Source organism: Pongo abelii, chromosome X (assembly GCF_028885655.2).
Source record: "Pongo abelii isolate AG06213 chromosome X, NHGRI_mPonAbe1-v2.0_pri, whole genome shotgun sequence".
NCBI classification, from domain to species: Eukaryota; Metazoa; Chordata; class Mammalia; order Primates; family Hominidae; genus Pongo; species Pongo abelii.
In genome coordinates, this window is record NC_072008.2 from 44,500,858 (window position 1) to 44,517,976 (window position 17,119).

The following is a 17,119-nucleotide window of genomic DNA, read 5'->3' on the forward strand; positions in this document are numbered from 1 at the left end:
GTTGCCCAGACTGGAATGCAGTCACATGGTCATGGTTCACTGCAGTCTTGAACTCCTGGGTTGAAGCAATCCTCCCACCTCAGCCTCCCCAGTATCTGGAACTACAGGTGCACACTACCACACTCAGCTAATTTTTAAATTTTTCTTTCGTAGAGATTCAGTCTCACTATGTTAACCAGGCTGGCTTTGAACTCCCGGCCTCAAGTAATTCTCCTGCCTTGGCCTCCTAAAATATGGGATTACAGGTGTGAGCCACCAAGCCTGGTCCCCCAAGACTTTAGCACACCCCATCATCATCTCTTCCTGCCCCCACCATCAGGACAGGTGCGTCCACCTGGACACCAACCTATCTACTGGCTGCTACTCTTAAGCACCATCTACTGTACTGCAGCCTGAACTGCGCCACCAAACAAAAATGCATTGCTACAATAAGCAGCATCTGACAAAGCCATAGCACAGAACCTATCCGCAACCAAGGAACCTGTACAGAGCGTTGGCCCCCTGAAAGCACCCAGAAATGAAGCCAATCAATCACACACAACATACACCACAGTCATACCCTCAAGGGAAAAAAGAATAACAAATTTTTAGAAAGCCCTCTGAAATGGTAGCAAATCCAAAAAAAAAAAAAAAGCAGCAACAGCCTCAGATGAGAAGGAATCAGCACAAGAACTCTGGCAGTACAGAAAACCAGAGTGTTTTCTCACCTGCAAAGGATCACACTAGCTCCCTAGCAATGGATCCTAACCAGATTGAAATGTCTGAAATGACATAAAGAATTCAAAATATGGATTGCAAGGAAACTCAACAATATCCAAGAGAAAGTTGAAATCCAGCACAAATAAAACAGAAAAATGATCCAGGAAATGACAGATGAAATAGATATATTAAGAAAGAACCAAACAGAACTTTTGGAATTGAAAAGTTCACTACAGGAATTTCAAAATATAGTTTGAAGCCTTGACAATAGACTAGATCAAGTAGAAGAAAGAATTTCAGAGGTCAAAGACTGGTCTTCCAAGTTAACCCAGTCACACAAAAATAAGGAAAAATAATTTTAAAAATGAATAAAACCTTTGAGAAATATGGGATTATGTAAAGTGACCCAACCTATAACTTAACTGGCATTCGAAAGAGAGAAGGAGAAAAAGCAAGCAATTTGGAAAACATTTGAGGCTATAATTCAGAAAAATGTCCCCAATCTCACTAGAGAGGTCAACATGCAGATACAAGAAACTCAGAGAACTTCTGCAGGATACTATACAAGACAACCACTCCCATGGCAAATAGTCATCAGACAATCTGAGGTCAAAACATAAGGAAAAATTTTAAAAGCAGCTAGAGAAAAGGGCCAAATTACCTATAAAGGGACTCCCATCAGACTAACAGTAGACCTCCTAGATTGGAGACCTATTTTTAGCCTTCTTAAAGAAAATAAATCCGAGCCAAGAATTTCATGTCCCACCAAACTAAGCTTCATAAACGAAGGTGAGTCTTTACCAGACAAGCAAATGCTAAGGGAATTAATCACCACCAGACCAGTCTACAAGAAATATTTAAAGGAGTTCTAAACATGGAAATGAAAGAACAATACTTGCTACCACAAAAGCACACATAAGTACAAAGCCGAGAGACCTTATAAAGCAACTACACAATTGATACTACAAAGCAACTTGCTAACAACACTACAATAGGAACAAAACCTCACATATCAATATTAATCTTGAATATAAATGGCCTTAACGCTCCATATAGAAGACATAAAATGGCAAATTAGATAAAAAAAAAAAAAAAATACAAGACCCAACCTTCTCCTGTTTTCAAGAGGCCCATTTCACATGTAATGACATTAATAGGCCCAAAGTAAAGGGATGGAGAAAGATCTATCATGCAAATGGAAAACAAAATAGAGCAGAGGTAGCTATTTTTGTATCAGATAAAACAGACTTTAAACCAACAACATTAAAAAAGGACAAAGAAGGGCACTATATAATGATGAGGCGTTCAATTCAACAAGAAGATTTAACTATCCTAAATATATATGCACTCAACATCAGAGCACCCAGATTTATAAAACAATTACTACTAGACCTAAGAAAAGACATAGACGGCCATACAATAATAGTGGAGGACTTCAACATCCCATTGACAGGACTAGACAGATCACTGAGGCAGAAAACTAACAAGGAAACCCTGCACTTCAGTTGGACTTCTGACCAAATGGACCTCATAGACATCTACAGAATACTCCACCCAATAACCACAGAATATACATCCTTCTCATCTGCACACGGAATATTCTCTAAGATTGACCAGGTGCTCAGTCATAAGTCTCAATAAATTCAAAAATATCAAAATTCTACTAAGCATCTTTTTGGACCACAGTGGAATAAAATTAGAAACCAGTACCAAGAGGAACTCACAAAACCACACAAATACATGGAAACTAAACAACTTGCTCCTGAATGACTTTTAGGTAAACAATGAAATTAAAGCAAAAAATTATTTGAAACAAATGAAAACAGAGACCAACATACCAAAACCTGTGGGATACAGTAAAAGCAGTGTTCAGAGGAAAGTTTATAGTGCTAAAGGCTTACATCAGGAAGACAAAAGTTGGCAGCATTTCCCCTAATAACTGCAACAAGACAAGTATGTCCCCTCTCTCCACTTCTATTCAATATAGTACTGGAAGTCCTAGCCAGAGCAATCAAGCAAGAGAAAGAAATAAAAGGCATCCAAATAGGGAAAAAGGCAGTCAAATCATCTCTGTTTGCCAATAATGTGATTCTACACCTAAAAAACTCCAAAGGTTCCTCCAATAGACTCCTAGACATGAAAAATGTCTTCAGTAAAGTTTCAGGGTACAAAATCAATGCACAAATATTAGTAGCATTTCTATACACCAATAACATTCAAGCTGAGAACCAATGAAGAATGAAATCCCATTTACAATAGACACAAAAAATAAAATACCCAGGAACACACCTAATCAAAGGGTGAGAGACCCCTACAAGTAGAACTATGAAACACTGCTGAAAGAAATCATAGATGACACAAGCAAATGGAAAAACATCCCATGCTCATGGATTGTAAGAATCAACATCATTAAAATATCCATACTGCCCAAAGCAATCTACAGATTTAATGCAATTCCTATCAAATTACCAATGTCATTTTTTCACAGAATTAGAAAAAACACATTTCTAAAATTCATATGGAACAAAAAAAGAGCCTCAATAGCCAAAGTAAACCTAAGCAAAAATAACAAAGCCAGAGCCATCACATTACCCAACTTCAAACAATACTACAAGGCTATAGTAACCAAAACAGCATGGTACTTGTACAAAAATAGGCACGTATTAATAGATCAATGGAACAGAATAGAGAACTCAGAAATAAAGCCACACACCCACAACCAACTGATCTTTGACAAAGTTGACAAAAATAAACAATAGAGAAAGGACACCCTCTTCAATAAATGGTGCTGGGAAAACTGGCTAGACATGAATTGGATCCCTAACTCTCATTATATACAAAAATGAACTAAAAATGGATTAAAGACTTAAATGTGGCTGGGCGTGGTGGCTCACTCCTATAATCCCAGCACTCTGGGAGGCAGAGGTGGGCGGATCACCTGAGACCAGGAGTTCAAAACCAGCCTGGCCCACATGGTGAAACTCTGTCTCTACAAAAATAGAAAAGTTAGCTGGGCGTGGTGGCATGTGCCTTTAATCCCAGCTACTCAGGAGGCTGAGGTAGGAGAACTGCTTGAGCCCGAGAGGCAGAGGTTGCGGTGAGCTGAGATCATGCCACTACATTCCAGCCTGGGTGACAGAGTGAGACTCCGTCTCTAAAAAAAAAAAAAAAAAAAAGACTTAAATGTAAGACCTAAAACTATGAAAAGCTAGGAAAAATTCTTCTGGACATTTGCCTAGGCAAAGAATTTATATTGAAGACCTCAAAAGCAAATGTAACAAAACCAAAAATTGACAAATGGGACTTAATCAAACTAAAGAGCTTCTGCACAGCAAAAGAAACTGTCAATGGAGTAAACAGACAACCTACAGAATGGGAGATAATACTTGCAAACTATGAACCTGATTAAAGGACTAATATACAGAATCTAAACTTAAATCAACAATAACAACAACAACAAAAAACATTCAAAAGTGGGCAAAGAACATGAACAGACACTTCTCAAAAGAAGACAGACATAAAAGCAGCCAACAAACATGAAAAAATGCTCAGCATCACTAATCGTCAGAGGAATGCAAATTAAAATCAAATAAGATATCATCTCACGCCAGTCAGAATGGCTATTAAAAAGTCAAAAAATAACAGATGCTGGCAAGGATGCAGAGAAAAGGGAATGCTTATACACTGTTGGTGGGAATGTAAATTAGTTCAGCTTCTGTGGAAAGCAGTTTGGAGATTTCTCAAATAACTAAAAATAGAACTACCATTTAAGCCAGCAATCCCATTATTGGGTCTCTACCCAAAGGAAAAGAAATCTATTTTCTTTATCCAGTCCACTGTTGATGGGCACCTAGGTTGATTCTATGAGGTTGTTATTGTGAATACCACTTTTATAAACATATCGGTGCAAGAAAATGTGGTATATATACACCATGGACTACTCTGCAGCCATAAATAAAAGAGTGAAATCATGTCCTTTGCAGCAACATGGATGCAGCTAGAGGCCATTATCTTAAGTGAATTGATGCAGAAACAGAAAATCAAATACCACATATTGTCACTTGTAAGTGGGAGCTAAACAAAACATACACACATACATAAAGATAGAAATTATAGACACTGAGGACTCCAAAAAGGGGGAAAAAGGGAGGAAGGCAAGGGTTGAAAAGCTACCTATTGAGTACTATGTTCACTATTTGGGTGACAAGGTCAATAGAAGCCCAGATCCCAGCATTATGCAAAATACACATGTAACAAACCTGCACATGTACCTCCTGAATCTAAAATTTTTTTGAAAAATTTCTGTCCTCAAATTAATGTATAAATTCAACACAATTCCAATCAAAATACAATCAACTTTTTATAGAGCTAGAAAAAGTGGTCATAAAGCTCATATGGAAAATTAAAATTCTGCAAACAGGACAAGTCTGAAGAAAAATTAGAACTTACCCTGCTTATATTTCATCGTGACATATCATGATGCTATAGTAATAAATGAAAACAGATAATACTGATTTAAGAATAGACAAGCAAACAAATTTAATAAAATTGGAGGGCTTAGAAACCAATTCATATGGATATGGGTCCATGACATATGTCAGATGTATCAGTACAAACCACTGGGGAAAGGACAGACAATACATGATACTGGGTTGACTGGCAATCTGTGTGCGTGTGTGTGTGTGTGTGTGTGTGTGCGTGTGTTAACCTAGACACAAAAATTAATCTTAGATTAATTTAAGACCCAAATGTGGAAGGCAAATGTTGTAACTTTTAGAAGAAAACGGAGAAGAATATCTTTATATATGTGGGGCATACATAATTTCTTAAACAGAATGCAAAATTCACAAACCCATAAAGGAAAAGACAGACAAATTCAAGTATAATTAAAAATTTAAAGCTTTCATGTGACAAAACACACCATATTGGCACTTTTAGCCAGTGCAATAAAGCAAGCAAAAAGAAATCAAAGGAATCCAGATTGAAAATAAAGAAGTAAAAATGTCTTTATTCACAGACGACAGGACCATCAGCATAGAAAAACTGATAGAATAAAAAGGAAAACTACCAGAACTAATAAATGAGTTTAGCAATGTCGCAGAATATCAGATCAATATACACATATCAATCTTATTTCTACATATTAGCAATATACAATAAGAAATTAAATTTTAAAACATTATATTTATGAAAATATCAAAAATAAAATATTTAGTGACAAGCTTGACACGAGATGTGCAAGAACTATACCCTAAAAACTATAAAGTAGGGGTCCCCAACCCCCAGGCCACGGACTGGTACCAGTCCGTGGCCTGTTAGGAACTGGGCTGCACAGCAGGAGATGAGCAGTGGGTGGGCAAGAGAGCAAGTGAATCTTCATCTGTATTTACAGTCACTCCCCATTGATCGCATTACTGCCGGAGCTCTGCCACCTATCAGATGAGCAGCAGCATTAGATTATCATAGGAGTGCAAACCTTTTTGTGAACTGTGCATGCGAGGGATCTAGGCTGCACGCTACTTACGAGAATCCAACGCCTGATGATTTGTTACTGACTCCCATCACTCCCAGACGGGACCCTCTAGCTGCAGGAAAACAAGCTTAGGGATCCTACTGATTCTACATTAATTATTTCATTATATATTATAATGTAATAATAATAGAAATAAACTGCGCAATGAATGTAACGTGCTTGAATCATCCTGAAACCATCTCCCAGCCCTGACACCTGGGTCTGTGGAAAAATTGTCTTTCATGAAACTGGCCCCTGGTGCCAAAAAGGTTGAGGACCACTGCTATAAAGCATTTCTGAGATAAAGGAAATCCAAAATAAATGGAGAGACATACCATGTTCATTAGTCAAAAGGCTCAATATTGTCTCCAAATTTATCTGTAGAGTCAATGCAATCTCAATCAAAATCCCAACAGGGCTTGTTATAGAAATTGACAAGCTGATACCAAAGTTCAAAAGAAAATACAAAGATCCAGTATAGAGCCAAAATAACTTTGAAAAAGAAGAACAAAGTTGGAGGACTAACACTATCAGATTTCAAGACTTACAAAGCTACAGTAATCAAGAAAATGCAGTATTGGTATCAAAATGGACAAATACGTCAATTGGACAGAATGGAGTCCAGAAATAGGCCCATTCCTACATGGACAACTGATTTTCAACAAGGCAATTCAGTGGAGAAAGGATAGTCTTTTCAACAAATGATGCTAAAAAAAAATTGCATATCCATATGCAAACGAGCAAAACTTTTTAACAAATACTTCACACCCATACAAAAATTAACTCAAAGTGGATCATAGCCCTAAATATAAAATCTGAAATGATAATGCTTCTAGAGGAAAATACAGTAGAAAAGAAACCTGCGTGGCCTTGGATTAGGCCAAGACTTCTTAGATACAATACCAACACATAATCCATAGAAGCAAAAACTGGCAAATAGGACTTAATCAGAATTTAAAACTTTTGCTCTTTGAAAGACACTTTTAAAAGAATAAAATCCACAGAGAAATAGAAAATATTTGGCAATCATATATCTGATAAAGGTCTGGTATTCAGCATATATTTTTAAAACTCTCAAAATTCAGGAATAAGAGAAACTAAAAATGGACAAAAGGCTTGAATAGGTAGTTCACCGGATATATGGATGGCAAATAAGTGAAGAAAAGATGCTCAACATTATTAATCATTAGGGAAATGCAAATCAAAATCACAATGAGATACTACCACACAGCTATTAGGATAGCTAAAATTTAAAAGACAGACCATATCAAGGGTGATAAGCACGTAAAGGTACTAGAACTCTCCAAGACTCCTGGTAAAAAAGAAAAATATACAACTACTTTAAAAAACAGTTTGGAGGCCAGGGCAGTGGCTCACACCTGTAATCTCAGCACTTTGGGAGGCTGAGGTGGGTGGATAACCTGAGGTCAGGAGTTCGAGACCAGCCTGACCAATATAGTGAAACCCTGCTTTACTAAAAATACAAAAATTAGCCAGGCGTGGTGGTGTGCACCTGTAGTTCCATCTACTTGGGAGGCTGAGACAGGACAATCACTTGAACCCGGGAGGCGGAGGTTGCAATGAGCTGAGATCGCACCATTGCACTCCAGCCTGGGCGACAGAGTGAGACTCCATCTCAAACAAACAAACAAAAAACAGTTTGGGAAGTAAAAAGTAAAAAATAAAAAATAAAAAAATGATTGGCTGGGCGTGGTCACTCAAGCCTGTAATCCCAGCACTTTGGGAGGCCGAGGAGGGCAGATCATGAGGTCAGGAGATCGAGACCATCCTGGCTAACATGGTGAAACCCTGTCTCTACTAAACATACAAAAAAATACAAAAAATTAGCTGGGTGTGGTGGCGGGCACCTGCAGTCCCAGCTACTCAGGAGGCTGAGGTAGGAGAATGGCGTGAACCTGGGAGGTGGAGCTTGCAGTGAGCCGAGATCACACCACTCCAGCCTGGGCGACAGAGCAAGACTCCTTCTCAAAAAAAAAAAAGAACGAACTGAAAAATCAAGAACTCTTCTTAGACCTGTCAGAGAAGTGAAGTCACAGGGCAAATCACTGTCCCCAAAATTAGACAGACAAGCAGGAACATACAGTGAATCACAATTTACTGGAGCAGAAACCTCTGTGGGAACCAGTACCGAGGTAGAAAACTCTGGACTGTAATTGGAATGCTGGAGGCTCAATGTGGATATGCCTGAGGGATAAAAACTCTTGAGGTCTCCGGACACAGTAATGCCAGCTACTTGAGAGGCTGAGGTGGGAGGACTGCTTAAGCCCAGGAGTTTGAATCCAGCCTGGGCAATGTAACAAGACCCCACTTCTAAAAAAGAACAAAAAAACCTTAATGCCTTTTAAAACTGTAGACATCCCAGTCAAAGTGGATGAGGGAGGTGGGGCAGAGAGCCTGCACTTATGTGAATTTTACCTCCACGATCTCCATCAGGTTCTCACAGTGACTATCAAAAAATATGTCCTCAGACTTCTGGCAGGGAGAGTAGCAAAGTGACCATGAGCCTGACCTACTGGGGTTTTATCAGAGCCTAACAACCTGGGGTAAGGGTAATACTCAACTGCAGCCTGCTCTAGCCATCCACATGGGGGAAGGGAAATACCTGACTCCAGTCCCCTCCAGACATCTGGTCCCATCTAGAGTAGGGGAAGGGGAGGGGAGGAACTGAGGGTACTTCACAGTCCAGGGGCACAGGCTCACTAAAAGACTGAGACCTAATCAGAGGACTAGAGAATATTTCCCTGCCCCCACACCTTACCATCACATCACTAAAGGCCTTTTATTTATTTTTTTAATTTTTTTTTTGAGACAGAGTCTCACTCTATCACCCAGGCTGGAGTGCAGTGGTGTGATCTAGGCTCACTGCAACCTCTGCCTCCTGGGTTCCAGTGATTCTCCCGCCTCAGCCTCCCGAGTAGCTGGGATTACAGGCATAAGCCACCATGCCAGGCTGATTTTTTTTTTATTTTTAGTAGAGACAGCGTTTCACCATGTTGGCCAGGCTGGCCTCAAACTCCTAACCTCAAGGGATCCGCCCACCATGGCTTCCCAAAGTGCTGGGATTACAGGCGTGAGCCACTGTGCCTGGCCCACCATTCCTTTTACCCAGTACATCATGTCTGGCTTTCAACAAAATATTACAAGGTATGCTAAAAGGCAAAAAAAAAAAAAGTTTGAAAATACAAAGCATCAGAATCAGACTCAGATATGGCAGAGAAGTTGGAATTATCAGACCAGGAATTTAAAACAAACAACCGTAATTAATATGCTATGAGTTACAATGGAAAAATTAGACAATATGCAAGAATAGATGAATAATGTAAGCAGAGAGATGGACATTCTAAGAAAAACTCAAAAAGAAATGCTAGCAATCAACAACACTATGTCAATAAAAAGCGTCAAACTCTGTAATATTTGAAGAGATTTATCTGAGCCAAATATGAGTGACCAGTGGCCCGTGACACAGCCCTCGGGAGATCCTGAGAACATATGCCCAAGATGGTAGAGGCACAGCCTAGTTATATATACTTTAAGGAGACATAAGACATCAATCAAATACGTTTAAGATATACTTGTTTAGTCTGAAAAGGCAGGACAACTCAAAGGGCGAGGGCTTCTAGGTTATAGGTAGATTTTAAAATTTTCTGATTGGCAATTAGTTCAAAGAGTGATGTTATTATCTCAAGATCTTGAATCAATAGAAAGAAATGTCTGGGTTACAATGATAGGGTATTGTGGAGACCAAAGTTTTATCATGCAGATGAAGGCTCCAGGTAGCAGGCTTCAGAGAGAATAGACTGTACACGTTTCTCATCAGACTTAAAGAGTATGTTCTATCAGTAATTCCAAAAGGGAAGAGGGTATAATGAGGTATGTCTGACCCCTGCCCCTCATCATGGCCTGAACTAGTCCCTCAAGTTAGTCCCTCAGGGATACCCTTGCTGAGAGGAGGGGTCCATCCAGATGAGGTGGGGGGCTTTGAATTTTATTTTTGGTTTACAACTATAACGGAAATGAAGAATACTTTCAATGGGGTAGTAAACTGGACATGGATGAGAATCTCAGACCTTGAGGATATGTCAATAGAAACTTCCAAAACCAAAATGCAAAGAGAGAAAAGACTGAAAAAAAAAAAAAATGGAACAGAACATCCAAGAACTGTGGGACAACTACAAAAAGTGTAACAAACAGGTAATGGGAATACTAGAAGGAGAAGAAAGAGAGAAAAGAACAGCAGAAATATTTGAATAAGTAATGATTGAGAAGTTCCCTAAATTAATGTCAGACACTAAATCACAGATCCAGGAAACTCAGAGAACAACAGACACGATAAATGCCAAAAATAAAACAAACCAAAACAAAAATACTGCACCTAGGCATTTCACATTCAAACTGTAGGAAATGAAAGTTAAAGAAAATATCTTGAAAGAAGCTACAGGGAAAAAAATCTTACCCATAGAGGAGCAAAGGTAAGAATTACATCTGACTTCTCAGACACCATGCAAGCAAGAAGAGAGTACACTGAAATATTTAAAGCGTTGAGAGAAAAAGACCACCAATCTAAAATTCTGTATCCTATGAAATTTTTCCTTCGAAAGTGAAGGAGAAGTAAAGACTTTCTCAGCAAACATGGAGGGAGTTTGTTGCCAGTAGAACTGCCTTGCAAGAAATGTTAAAAGAAGCTCTTCGAAGAGAAAGGAATTATCTAGGTAAAAATCTTAGATCTACATAAGGAAAGATAGTGCATCAGAGAAGGAGTAAGTGAAGGTAAGTAAAAGCTTTTATTTATCTTATTCTTAAGTGATCTATCATAAAAGTTTGTTCAAATAATAGCAACAATGTATTTGATTATGCATGGTTTTATACTTATGTATGCTTATATGTAAGTGAAATGAATGACAGCAATGATACAAGAGAAGGGGGAAGGAGTACTTGCCTACTGGTAAAGCTAGTATAGTCTTATCTGAAACTGAACTTATGATATGGTTTGGTTCTGTGTCCCCACCCAAATCTTATGTTGAGTTATAATCCCCAGTGTTGGGAGAGGGAACTGGTGGGAGGTAATTACATCATGGGGGCAGATTTCCCTCATGCTGTTCTCGTGATAGTGAGTTCTCAAGAGATGTGATGGTCTAAAAGCATGTGGCACTTCCCCGCTTGCTCTCTCTCTCTTTCCTGCCACCCTGTGAAGAGGGTTCTTGCTTCCCCTTCACCTTCCGCCATGACTGTAAATTTCGTAAGGCCTCCCAGTCATGTTTCCTGTATAGCCTGCAAAACTGTAAGTCAATTAAACCTCTTTTCTTCATAAATGACCCAGTCTCGGGTAGTTATTCATAGCACTGTGAGAAATGACTGATACAGTTCGGATTAGTTGTAAATGCATATTGCAAACTCTAGAGCAATCACTAAAAATTATGCCACTCAATAGCACCAAAAATATCAAATATCTAGGGAAAAATCTAATGAAAGATGTAGAAAACCTCTAAAACAAAACAAAAAAATGATAGTTCCTTACAAAGTTTAAACATACACCTACCATATGATCAAGACATTCAACTCCTATGTGTTTACTCAAGAGAAAGCATACTTCCATTGGGGGGGTGGTGGGTGTTGGAAAGGGGAAGGCAGCGTGATAGAATTGTTTTGTATCTTTATTGTGGTGGCAGTTACACAACTCTAGGAATGCATCACAACCAGAATTGTACACCAAAAAAAGTAAATCTTATTGTATATGAATATAATTTAAATTAAAATTTTAAAAATCAAATGTGGTCTTAGAAAAGGAGACCACATCTTCTTTGGATGAAAAACACATCTAAACTCACAAAAGCCTCCACCTCACCTGGCTGAATTCAGGTGAAAGGAAGAGATTCCCTACTGTTCTTGCAGATGGAAGACACAAGTACAAAGAATCTTGACGTGCACACACACACACAAGTGTGTGTGTATGTATCTATATTGTGTGTGTATGTATCTATATATATCCACACACACACATATTTCTGCATTTTAATTATATGCATGACAAGAGAAGGTCTTTGAACAAGAGATTCTTCCAAGATGTGGCATGAGATTTCTCTACCCCTGCATTTAAAAAACTGGAAAGCCATGACTTTGAGGCACTAAAGGATATCAAATTGTTCTCCAAATAACCAAAAATTAAATACTCCGCGTGAATGCAGTACAGTTTCAGTATTTCATTTCCCTGGAATGCATTGATGCATGCTGTTCCAGTTAATATTGCTTTTTAACAAACTACCCTAAAAATTAACAGCTAATAACACCCATTTTGCTATTTTCATGGTTTCTGAGAGTGATCAATTCAGACAGAGCACAGAAGAATGTCTGGAGCTTTAACTTGGAAGATTCTATAACTAGAGGCTTGAATTATGCATGACAAGGGCCATTAGCTGAGATATCAGCTGGGGCTCTCAATCAAATTACCACCCACATGTGGTTGGTTTCTCCGTGTAGCCTGGGCTTCTTCATAGCATAGTAGCCTCAAGGTGGCAGGACCTCTTACACACGCAGTAGCTCAGGCTCCAAAGGGAAGTGTCATAGCAGACAATGCACAACCCGCATCTTTTCTAACTTGGCCTTGGAAGCCACGCAGCATTACTTCTGTCATATTTATTGGTTACATGTGAGTCACAAGCCCACTCGAGATTCAAGGGAGGTGCCAAGATCATACACTGGGGAAAAGACAGTCTCATCAACAAATGGTGCTGGGAAAACTGGATATCCATATACAAAAGAATGAAAAGAGACCCCTATCTCTCACCATATCAAATCAAAAATAAAATCAAAATGTATTAAAGACTTAAATCTAAGACCTCAAACCATGAAACTACTACAAGAAAACACTGGGAAACTCTCCAGGACATCAGTCTGGGCAAAGATTTCTTGGGTAATACCCCACAAGCACAGGCAACTACAGCAAAAATGGGCAAATAGGATCACATCAAGTTAAAAAGCTTCTGCACAACAAAGGAAACAATCAACAAAGTGAAGAGACAAGCCACAGAATGGGAGAAAATATCTACAAACTACCCATCTGACAAGGGATTAATAGCCAGAATATATAAGAAGCTCAAATAACTCTATAGGGAAAAAATCTAATAATATGATTTATAAATGGGCAAAAAATTTGAATACACGTTTCTCAAAAGAAGACATACAAATGGCAAACAGGCATATGAAAAGATGCTCAACATCACTGATCATCAGATAAATGCAAATCAAAAGTACAATGAGATATCATCTCATCCCAGTTAAAATGGCTCATATCCCAAGAGACAGGCAATAACAAATGCTGGAGAGGATGTGGAGAAAAGAAAACCCTTGTACACTGTTCGTGGGAATATAAATTAGTATAACCACTGTGGAGAACAGTTTGGAGGTTTCTCAAAAAACTAAAAACAGAGCTACCATATGATCCAGCAATCTCACTGCTGGGTATATATCCAAAAGAAAAGAAATCAGTATATCGAAGAGATATCTGCACTTTCATGTTTATTGCAGCTCTGTTCACAATAGCCAAGATTTGGAAGCAACCTAAGTGTCCACCAATAGGTAAGTAAATAAGGGAAACGTGGTACTCATACACAATGGAGTACTATTCAGTCAAAAAAAAAGAATGAGATTTGCTCATTATGTTAAGTGAAATAAGCCAGGCACAAAAGACAAACATCGCATGTTCTCACTTATTTGTGGGATCTACAAGTCAAAACAATCAAACCCATGGAGACAGAGAGTAGAAGGATGCTTATCAGAGGCTAGAAAGGGTAGTGGGGGAGAGGGGAGGGCAGCAGGTGGGGATGGTTAATGGGTACAAAAAAAATAGAATGAATGATAGTATTTGATAGCAGAGCAGGGTGACTATAGTCAATAACAATTTAACTGCATACTTTAAAATAACTTAGAGTGTCATTAGATTGTTTATAACACAAAGGTTAAATGCTTAAAGGGATGCCCCATTTTCCATGATGTGATTATTACGCATTGCATGCCTGTATCAAAACATTTCAGGTATCCCATAAATATATACACCTACTATGTGCCCACAAAAATAAGAAATTGTAAATTAAAAAAGATTCAAGGGGAAATGACATAGCCCTATCTCTCAGAAGAAGGGTCAAGTTCACATTATAGGGGAGCATGTTGGGTAGGAGATACTGTTGAAGCAATCTTTGGAAAATATAAACCACTATATGTGTGGTAGACAGTTTCTTTCAGTTAATAAGATCATTGGTATCCAGCATTCCTCAGTTAACTGAGATATTATTTTAGTGAGAATACTTCAATTTTCAAGAAATATGAATGTATCACATAAGGAAACTATTGAAAACTATAAGATTTGAGAAAACATAAAAGGTCAGTATTTTAGCTTCCTTTGCAAAGGAGATTTTGATATTTTAACAGTCAAAACTATACCACAGAGTAAGAAAAAAAAAAGTATGGGTAAGACATCAGTAATTAAATAAGAATTTGAAAATTATGAAAACTCTTCCATTTCAAAATTATATTCTAAAGCTCTAGAATTATTTTTTCTTTACTTTAATATAAAATATGCTGGCCCATAATATAAGAATTTCAAATAAGCGTTTTAAGAATTTAAGATGAACCTTGATCCCTACTTCACACCATATACAAAATTTAATTTGAGATAAGTCATAGACTTAAAAGTGAAAACTAAAACCATAAAGCTATTAGAGGGAAACATAGGAGACTATCCCAGGTGACTTCGAGCCAGCCGAAGGCATCTTAAACAGATCACAGGAAGCAACAACCATAAAAGATTGACAATGTGGACTTGGAAATGTAAAGTGATACAACCACTTTGGTAAAAGGTCTGGCAGTTTCTCAAAAAACTAAACACACACTTACTTTATGTATGACCCAGCAATTCCATTCCTAGGTATAACCAAGAGAAATAAAAACACATGTTTACAAAAATATTTGTGCCAGGAATATTCAGACCAGGTTTATTCATATTAGCCCCAAATCGAAAACAACCCAGGTATCCTTTGGCAGGGGAATGAATCAACAAATGGTGGTATATTCATACAATGGAATGCTACTCAGTAATATAAAGGAATTAGTGATACACTCTATAATACGAATGAATCTCAAAATCATACTGAACGAAAGAAGTCACAAAAGAGTACACACTGTATAATTCCGTTCATATGAAATTCTAGAACAGAGAAAAACCACCTATAGTTTTAAAAAAAAGCACCTAAAGTGAAAAATATATATATCAGAACAGTAGTTACCTCCTGAATGGCAGATGTGCACAGGAATTGACTAGGATGGAGCATGAGGGAACTTTCTGGAGTGATGGTAATGTTCTATGTGTTAGTAGGGATCTGGGTTGCACAAGCGTACATTTGTCAAAACCCAGCAAATGTACAAAGTTTGTGCATTTTATTGAACATAAATTTTACATCAAAAGAAAAACTATAAATAAATAGTAAGCATGCTAAAATATTTAGAGGGAGGTAACTGATGTCTATGATTTTCTTTGAAATGCACCAAAATTAAGATGGGTTAATAGATGGATATAAGAATGTATAAATGGAGAGATGTGTGATAAAGCAAATAAAGTAAGAGGTTAATGGTACAGTGGTGGATATATGGGGTGTCCACTGTTTAATCTTGCCAAATTTTCCGGATGTTTTAAAATTTTCATAAAACGTTGGAGAAAATGAATGGGTAAAACATGCTAATTTGATAGGAATTTGAAAATTATAAAAACTATTTCATCTCAAAACTTAACTTTAAACCTCTGAAACTTTGTAATTGCATAAACATAAAATATTGTGGCCCCTAAAATAAGAATTTTAAGTAAGCATATTACAATTATTTGACTGTAGTCAATAATCAGAGTAGGTAGAGTATCAACTACAACAACCTGTGCGCTCCTCTATGATTCCAAGCCTCTTGACTTTTGCTCAGAACATTCTGCCAGCATCTGCCATTAGCTGTTTCTGGAAACTGAAGCAAGAAATAAAAAATGTTCTTTCTGAAAAAATGTTCCATAAGCTCTTTTCCCAGGCTTTTTCATTTTGTTTGGGTTTTATTTTATTTAAATTGAAGTTTTAAAAAATAATTGCTCATTGTAAAAAAAAATTAAAAATCAAGGAATGAAGCATACTCCACTAATAGCTTGGTGTGTAGCCAGCTAGCATTTCTTCAAAGGATATACATTCCTTGAAATATTTATATAAATATACATGCACACACAACTTTTACATTTTTGGCATAAGTAGGATATTAACATACTTCTGGATTTTGCTTTATCTACAAAACAGCACAACACATATGTGGTAGCCACTCATAGCTATTCACCAAGATCTGGTTTCCCTCCTCCTTCTGAGCACGAGTGGGGTCCTGTGACTAGTGCTAGCCAATAAATTGAGAGTGTAAATGATATGTATTTCTTGCCAAGTAAGAATTTGTTGTACTTGACCCTCCAAAATTCTCTTTCCTTTATGGCAATGTGACTGCTAACATTCAAGGTAGCGGCTATTCTGTCAGCCTCAGTCTCTGAGTGGCTACTATGAACAAAATTCCCCTGACAACCACAATGGATACATAAAGTCAGCAAACAATAAACCCTGGTTGATTTAATTCCCTGAGGTTCAGGGGTTGTTGTTACTGCAGCATTACTTAGACAATCCTAACTGATACATCAAACATTTTTTCTGGTATGCATATGTGGTCTACCTCTTTCTAATGGCTAAAAAATATTGTCTGAAATTAATGCAATAGAATATATCCAACTATTTCCCTATTGGGCATTTTATTTTTCCAAACGTTTACTATTACAAAATTTGCTGCAATAAATATTGTGCATGCACATACACATATATTTATCAATCCACC

The 17,119-nt window shown here is 37.6% G+C and overlaps 1 protein-coding gene across 2 annotated transcripts in view; it reads right to left on the reverse strand.

The window, feature by feature from the left end:
• EFHC2 (EF-hand domain containing 2) overlaps positions 1-17,119 on the reverse strand; it is a 202,392-nt gene that overhangs the window by 62,185 nt on the left and 123,088 nt on the right. The window lies entirely within an intron of this gene.